Source organism: Hirundo rustica, chromosome 24, assembly GCF_015227805.2.
Source record: "Hirundo rustica isolate bHirRus1 chromosome 24, bHirRus1.pri.v3, whole genome shotgun sequence".
Classification (NCBI taxonomy): Eukaryota; Metazoa; Chordata; class Aves; order Passeriformes; family Hirundinidae; genus Hirundo; species Hirundo rustica.
In genome coordinates this window covers 4374618-4383142 of record NC_053473.1, presented here as the reverse complement: position 1 = coordinate 4383142, position 8525 = coordinate 4374618, and positions in this window count along the sequence as shown.

Genomic DNA, 8525 nt, shown 5'->3' with positions numbered 1-8525 from the left:
GCGTGACCACCTGCCCACCACGACCTTCTGTGTTGCTTTTATTGGCAAAATTAATTTACCCTCCGTGTAATTATAGAAAGAAAATAGTTTTGACCTCGGCTCCATACTTCTCAGCTTAACGTGTATAATTGCTTTTCCAGCCATTTATTACTGCCAGCATTTCCAGTCAGGGCAGGGGGAAGCAGCAACGGGAGGGCAGGGAGTGTGCAAGAGTAAAAAGCTGTTTGCTGCTGCATTTTAATCATAGACACAGACCTGGGCTGCAGAAAATCCCACTGTCCTCAGTCGCCAAAGGTTCACAGGGGCGTGGGAGGGGAAAACATCGCTGCACGCCCTGACTTGCCCGTGTTCTGCCTGCTGGAAGCTTCTCTCCTTCCAGAGGTGCTCCAAGGCAGGTACATCCGAGACTAATGAATTATTGATCAGGAGATGATAGGAGGACCTTTATTTCTAATGGCTGGATTGCTTATTGATCTGCTCCACACGCAGAGAGTGGGAGGACTGAACATTCACCGTGTGTTATTGCCGCCGCGCCCTTGTCTAATTAACGCCCCCCTTGTCTAATTAACACACCCCCGGGGTGTGTGCTGGAGAGCAGCCTGTGCCCAGCACCAGGGCTGGCAGTCTGTAAATCCGTCTGGGTTTAAGCAACGTTAACAATGAAAGAAAACCCGTCAGCTTTAGGTAACCATGAAGAGAAGAGTGAGAGGAAAAGGGGAACTCCCCGTGATGGACAGCAAAGCCTGGTAATTCCCTGACACCGCAGCATCTGGCATTCCCTGTGAATCCCAACGGGATGAGGTGAGAACCAGCCACTGCTCAGAACTCCATGCTATTTGCACAGTACAATGGAGTTCTCACTCTTGGATATATGGAAATCATCCAGGTAGAAGAAACACAAGCTAAATTCTGCCTGATAGTACAAAGTGTTATGAGGAAATGGATTTTTTTTTCAAGTTCTTAGCTGGCCTTTGTCCTTTAACCCTGTGAGACTCAGCAAGTGTCTAAGCTGGCATTAGAATTTGCATTTCAAAGCAATATGCACAAAAAATAATCCTAAATTTTAGCCTTTGCAATTTTAGCTGAATAAAACGGATTGACTCCAGGTCCTCAAATTCATCCCACATTTCACCTCCCCCACAGCCCCTGCAAACCCACTTTGGGTTCCTCCTTCCTGCAAAGCCCCAGCAGCCACAGCACAGGGTTTTTCCTGGTGCCTGACGGACTAGGAATCCCTTCCCAGGGCCTGGTGCTCCCCAGCCCAAGCTGCCCCCACAGCCCCCTGTGCCAGCAGCTGGCATGAGCTGCATTCCTGGCCCCGGCACAGGGTGTAGGAGCTGCTGGTCCTTCATCTGCAGCACCCGAGAGAGGCTGGTGAGCCCCTTCTGAAGGCAGCTGAACTCAGGAGAGGATGTTCCCCGTTTGTCTGTGGATAAGCCTTGGAGCGTGGAGGGGAACGGCGACTGGTGACTCATTGTCAACCCAGCTCCTCCCGAATGTTGCTTTTTTGGCATCTGCCTGCTCTGGACACAGCCTGGACCTGCCTGGCAAGGGCTCCTTTGGTGCCTTCTGCAGCCTTCTGCTCTCCTAATCACGGACTCATGAAATCACAAACTGGTTTGGGTTGGAGGGAACCTCAAAAAAGCTCAGCAGATCCCACCCTCTGCTGTGGGTAAGGACCTTCCACTAGACCAGGCTGCTCCAGGCTCCATCCAGCTTAGCCTTGAACATTTCCAGAGATGAGGCATCTCTCAAGCTGCTGCCAGCCTGCAGCAGCCCCTAAACCCCCAGAATGGTCCTTCCCTGCTTGAGCGAGGGGAATTTGGCCAGGACTTGGCTCCTTTGTTTAATGGACTGCAGCCTGCTGATACAAGGGAAATTAAAAATACAGAGGGTGAATTGCAGCCAAGTTACTCCTTTTCTTGCCTCTACCCAGCCTTCTCCATCATTGCAGGGCTGCAAATCAGTTTCCAAGCAGGACTGTGGATCCTGCTCTGCGTTCAAAGCCTTAGGCTGGACTGCGTCAGGCATTTCCCAGCCCGTTCCTTGCCTTAGGCCTTGTCTCTATGACCTGATCTCATCCCCTTCGGTTAATACCGGGTCTTAGACTAACCTGCAGAGCAGCAAGGCTGAGCTGAACAGTGCTCCTTGGCTAGGCTCAAAGCTGGCACGGAGCAGGAGGGAGCTACACGGAGCCGTTCCTGACTCTGAGTGTGCTGGAGGGAGCGTTGTGAGCAGAGCACCGGGCACTGGCTGTGCTCGTTTGAGTGCCCTCTGCTCACAGCTGGAACCGAGCCCCAGGAGCTGAAGAACGAGCTCTGGCATCCCCAGGGACGCAGGCTGGGTTGGCAGCTCCGGCAGGGCTCGGCGCCGAGCCGCGCTCCCGCTCGGCGGGATGAATCCCTGGCAATCCCTGCAGCACCCCGTTCATTCAGAAAAAAACACGACTCAGGAGCTCCTGTGGGATAAACCACACGCCCAGTGCTTCGTAATTCAGGAGCTAAGAAAAATAATGATAAATATTTCAAGCCCGTGGAGCTGCAATGCCTTTGGAATGGCAGCAGCATTGCATCCCTTTGTTCTGCCATCGCTTCCTTCTCCTTCACCATCTCGCTCTCCAAAAGGCTTTTAACTGCAGTAGTGGCAGGAAGCGTGGCTGCTGCTGGCCCTGTGGGCCTGGGATGCATTTCCATTTTGCATTAGGAAACCAAATTGCGCCTGAAATGCTTCGAGACCTGAAGGTTCCAGCAAGGAGAACGGCTCTTCCTTCTGCAGGGATGCAAGCTGGGTGTCACTGGTGCATCCCCTCTGAGGACAAGGATTTCTGGACTTGTCTCTTTCCTTTCCCGTCGATCTGCTAAATCTGCAGTGTGCAGAATTCCCGGGCACTTGTGCAGAGCCACCAGCCGCGTCCCTGTCCCCTCCATCCCTCTGCTGCAGGGTTGGCATCACCCAGTGCAATGAGAGAAGCGTGCCGGGGTGAGGTGAGGGAGCGGGGCAGCTCCTGCAGTGAGGATCTGGGGCCTCTCAGTCCTGCTGAACCTCACACAGGATCTTTTTGTCACTGTCAGGACAGTGACATGCAGTGGTAGTAGCTAAACCAATGGTGGTTTAGAACAATATCATGAACAGCATGAGTTATTGCTGAGATAACAACAACGCAATAATATGTAGTTGGTTTACCTTGTAAAACTGTCAAAAATGCCATTATTCTGTGAAGAACACTTATTTGGTTGTACATTGCCCATTCAGCAGGGCCCAGGGGAGCGATGATGGGAAAACCCATAACAATGGTGGGGCAAATTTATAGTAATGGTGGGGAAAACCCATAATAATGATGGAGAAAAGCAGGTGATGCTCAGGGTGAGCATGCAAATCTGTGATTCTCCAGACTCAAAAAAAAAAAAACACAGAGCTTCACTGCAAAGAGCCTGCAGCTGTGCCAGGAGCTGGAAATTTCCCGACCTTTTCCTCCAGGCTCTGACTTAAGTGGCTGTGAGCTCTCCAACTCATCCTGCAGCTGCTGTTCCCAGGGCTGGTGGCACGGCCAGAGCCTGGGGTGCACGCTACAGGGCTGCACCAGGGAGCGAGAAGAGAGGGTTAGAGAGACAAATATTAATGTGGAAATAACAGGAATGTGCTTGGGTGGTTTCTCATCCCCTCCAGCAGGCCGTAAGGAATGAGAGGGCGAGGCAGAGCTGCTGCCAGAGGAGTTTCCACTGCCCTGTGTCAATGCTCCCCTGAGCAGGTGGGTGGCTGGGCAAACCGTGCAGAGGCACAGACATGCTCGCCTCAGGAAGGTTCTGGATGAGACTTGTGAAGATTAGGAGCCTTCCTGGGAGCCCCCCTGGAGACCTCCATGCTCCAGGCACAGGGGATCCTCCTGCCCTGGGACCCAGCGCTGCCCCGCAGCCCCCAAGAGCCTCATGGCTGAGCCACGGGATCAGCGGCAAAGTTGACACTTTCCTCTTTTATTTACAGCTCTCATTCCTCTATCTGCTGACTCTCTGATAGCACCACTCCGATTTAATTAGGTAAATAAATGAATTGATTGATTTCGATGCCGTGTGTGAGCTCCTGGCTGCAGGCTGGGCAGGGGACAGTGATCTCCCCTGGTGCCACCCCGTGCCGGACTCTGTCACCCCCGGGTGAATCAAACGGATCCACGGGCACCCATGGTACAGCCAGGAGGGTAGGTAAGGGAAAGAGGAGTTCAGGACATCCCTCACCCAGTGCCCATCCAACATTCCAGGCTCCAGAAGCTGGGCTGTGAGGAGAGGAGCAGATAAAGCCAGTTGGAATTTGCATTTTTTTCCCATTTTGCTTTGATCCAGGGCATTTTTTTTTTTTTTTGAATATAATTCAGAGGACAATATGGAACAACTGTGTTAGTATCTAATTATCTTTGCTGTTGACTCAGTGCTCCCAGGCAGGTTGACACAATCCAGGGTTTTTTTTTTCCTTTAATGTGTTATTTCCAAATAGCCATGAAACAGCACAGGATTAGAGATGGAAACTTGTCTTACTTGGGATGCTTCTGTGAGGAATTGAGACAAACCACCTGGTTGTGTTGATGAACCAAGAAGAATATTCCTCAGCCCAAAGGGTGAATTCATTTATTGTCTCTCCTGGGGGTGAAGAGGGTGGTCTTTACGAGGAGCACACACAGCCCAGGGGTATGGAGAGAGAAATCAGTCTCTGAGGCCACAGGAAGAGAGATAAAACAGGTATGTGGAGATGCAGCTAATTAAACTGAGATTTGTGGACACAAAGAAGACTAAAGAAGGTGCTTTACGTGGTGGGGAGGGCAGGGCAGAGGAACTGAGCACACCTGGCTTCTAATCTCTCGTGTGTTGCGTAGCCGGGGGCAAGTCACTTCCCTTTCGTGCGCTCCGTGACAAACCAGCCGCATGCCCTGCGGCGCTTCTGGAGCTTGGGAACCTTTTGGGATCCCACCTCATCGTGCTGGCGCGGGACAGCCGCGATCCCTTGGCACATCCCAGAGCGGCCCTTGTCTCCAAGGGAGCACCCGGGAGCCCCTACCTCCCTCTGCACTGGCTCCCCGCAGTGAAAAGCTTTGGATTTACTGAGACATCTGCGATTTCTGCACCTTCTCTTGCCTTTTGCCACCAGCGGCTGAGGTTTGAGCCCGGGGGCTGGCAGAATGTCAAGCTGGGGCCAGGCAGAGTGGAGCGAACCCTGGTGACGCTCAGCGCGGGCTCATCAGCAGGATTTTAGGAAGATGTGCAATAATATTTACGGTTTAACCGAAGCCGAGGCGCACGGCCAGCAGCGAGGGCAGCGAGGAGGAGATCGATATCGTGGCTAATGGATACAGAAGGGCAGTTTAATTGGGTGCTGCGTTTGATAAATCATTTGGGAAGTTAAACGCACGGTGAAAGGGTTTCAGACCTGCCGGCTCAGGAGGTGAGGGGCCGGATGGCACAAAAGGAGCCCGGGTGATTAATGGTTTTGAACACCAATGTTTGCCGAGCTGAGGAGTCACCAAGAGTGAAAACAATTCGTAATTGAGCTTTACGCGTGTCTCCTGATTGCAAATTGTTTGGGAGCGGGTCTTTATTTGAGACAGGGAGTCAGCACGCCGGGCTGTGGCCACAGCGCATCCTGCACTGCCACCGAGCTGCCGCTCCCGGGAGACAAAGCTCCACACGAAAGTGGTGTGACAGGTGAGAGAGTCAGGGCTGCTCAGCCTCAGGAGGGAGGATTTGGAGCCCTTTCCCGTGCCTAAAGGGGAACTTACTCATAAGAGAGAGAGACTTTTTACACAGGCGGATAGGACAAGGGGGGAAAAAAATTTAAACTTTACATTTAATATATGGAAGAATTTATTTTTACTTTTTTTTCTTTGAGGGTGGTGATGCCCTGACATCAGTTTGCCCAGAGAAGCTGTGGCTGCCCCGTCTCTGGAAGTGTCCAAGGCCAGGTTGGATAAGGCTTGGAGCAGCCTGGGGTAGTGGAAGGTGCCCAAGGTGGAACAAGAGGAGTTTAGTGTCCTTTCCCATCCAAACCACCCTGGGATTCTAAGATGATTTAGCAAATTATTCTTTAAAATGCATATATTCCCTCTCAGTAAGGACTAGGCATAGTAGGACAAGAGCTGGAGGCTTTCTCTCCCCTGCTTTGCTTACGTCTTGAGCCGGGACATGACTCACTGGCTGGGTTCAGCTTGGTCTTCCAAGCCTCATTTATGCAAACCCATCACAAGAACACACGTGATGGCGGTGGAGAAGTCGTTGGCAGGAGCTCTGCAGCCACCTTTCCTTCCCTCCTCGGTTTCCTGCAGCAGCTGTGCCTCTGCAGCACCAACGCAGCACCTGGAGCTGTCTCTGTCGCTGCTCTTTCTCCATCCTCCCTCCCCAGGCACCTCTTGTCCTCACACCCACCATCTGGGCTCTCCTCAGATGTGCCTGTGCCTTTCCACTGCCCTGGCACAGGGTCCAGGCTGCTGTGGTCCTGAGAAGATCCATTTGGGGCAGAAAAGGCATTCTGCAGCCCCTGGTGGGAGATCAGCCCCTGCCCAGCCTTTCCCCCATCTGGGATCCACTAAGAACAGCCAAGGAGTTTGGAGCTAAGGAAAGGAGCAGTGAGGACTCACAATGGCCAAGTCCCAGAGGAGTGGGTTCTGGCACCTCTTCAAACTGATTTTGAATAGGAACTCCCTCTAATCCTCCTCCCTTATCTCACTCCCCACCTCACTGATTCCTCATCAAACAGTTCAAATTAATTTGAGCCTGCTGTTCTCTGCCCTGTTATCTTTCCCCCCTCATTTATGAATTTTAAATCAACTTGTTAACAACCTATTTAGTTGCATAATTTCCCTATAATAATCCCTGCCCCTGGCCGATTGTGCATTAATTCTGGAGAAGGCACACTGAGCAGCCGAAGGCACAGCTGTGCTCACGCTGCCAAGAGTGGCTGCAGTGACAGGAAAATTACTTTATACAGACCAGCAGCCCCTGGAATTTTGGGCTCCTGGTGCTTTGTTTTCAGCTGGTGCCCACTGTTCTCCAACCCAGACCACGCCACACCACTCTGGTGAAGGCAGGAGCAGGGGATCTGTGGCTCGGTGCTGTGCAGGAGCACTGGGGCACAGGACAAAATCACTGCCCTGTTATCTCCCCTGGCCCTTCCCCACCATCTCTGTCCAACTTCCCAGCCCTGGAGCCATTTGTGATGCTGACAGGTGCCATTTCCAAGATGGAAATTGAAGGGGAAAAAAAATATAAATCATTTCCTAAGCATTATAATGGTGGGTTATGGATTAATGGGAGAGGGTAGGGAAAGGGTAGGAAGCACTGGAGGCCATAAATCCTGTAAATTAAGTGACTCTGTGTGTCAAACGATGCCAGCTGTGTGCTCAGGTCCTTGTGTGGCAGCAGATGGATTTCCTGCCTTGAGGAAGCTTTAATTCTCACCAGTATCAGGGCCAAGCACCTGCCCTCAGCTTCCCAGCAAAGGCTGAGGCACAGCAATGTTGAATCCTGTGAGTTTCCTCTGGGCTTCACAGGTGAAGGTCATTTCAGTGAAATGCTCAGAGTTCCATCTTTGTGAAGTTTAATTCCCCTCCCACGCTTTGCTTTCATTCCCTTTCTTGTCTCTCTGAAACAGCTGAGAGCAGCACTTCTTCAGCCTCGCTGTGCATTTATCCTGCTCGCTCTACTTGCACAGAGACGTCCTGAGAGCACTGGTACTTGTTTTCCCCACTTTTTGTCATTTTGGTTAGTTTGTTTTTATAAAGTTCAAGGCTAAAGAAGGCTGTTGTAGAATAGAATTATAGAATCATAGGATAATCAATGTTGGAAGAGAACTTTCCGATCATCCAGTACAAATGTCAACCCTGCACTGCCACTGCAACCCCTAAATCCCTAAACCACATCACACAGTGCCAGATCCAGACCAATGTAAAACACTTCCAGGGATGATGACTCCACGCCCTCCCTGGGCAATCTATTTCAATGCCTGACCACTCTTACCACTGAAAAAATAAATTCAGTGTCTAATCTGAATCCCCCCCTTAGTTTAAGGCCATATCCTCTGGATCCCTCACAGCAGCTGTAGCAGGAGAGACCAACCCCCGTGTCACTGCAACCTCCTGTGGGGAGTGATAATTTCCCTGAGCCTCCTCTTCTCCAGACAAAGCCCATGACCTCTAATAACGAGCCAGCCAGAGCAGCAGCTTAGCACGGTGTGCCAGCAGCAGTTGTTTCACTTTAGCTGTAGAACGTGGCCTCTCTGTCCAGCATGGAGGAGAGAAGGTTCCAGGGAGGGCTGAGAGCCCCTTCCAGTGCCCAAAGGGGCTCTAGGAGACCTGGAGAGGGACTTTGGACAAAAGCTTGGAGTGATGGGACAAGGGGGGATGGTGTCGCACTGTCGGAGGGCAGGTTAGAGGGGATACTGGGGGAGAACAGGGAGGACGCTGCTCCGGGATACTGGGGTAGAACTGGGGGATACTGGGGCAGAACTGGGGGGATACTGGTCCGGGATACTGGGGTAGGTTGAGTGGG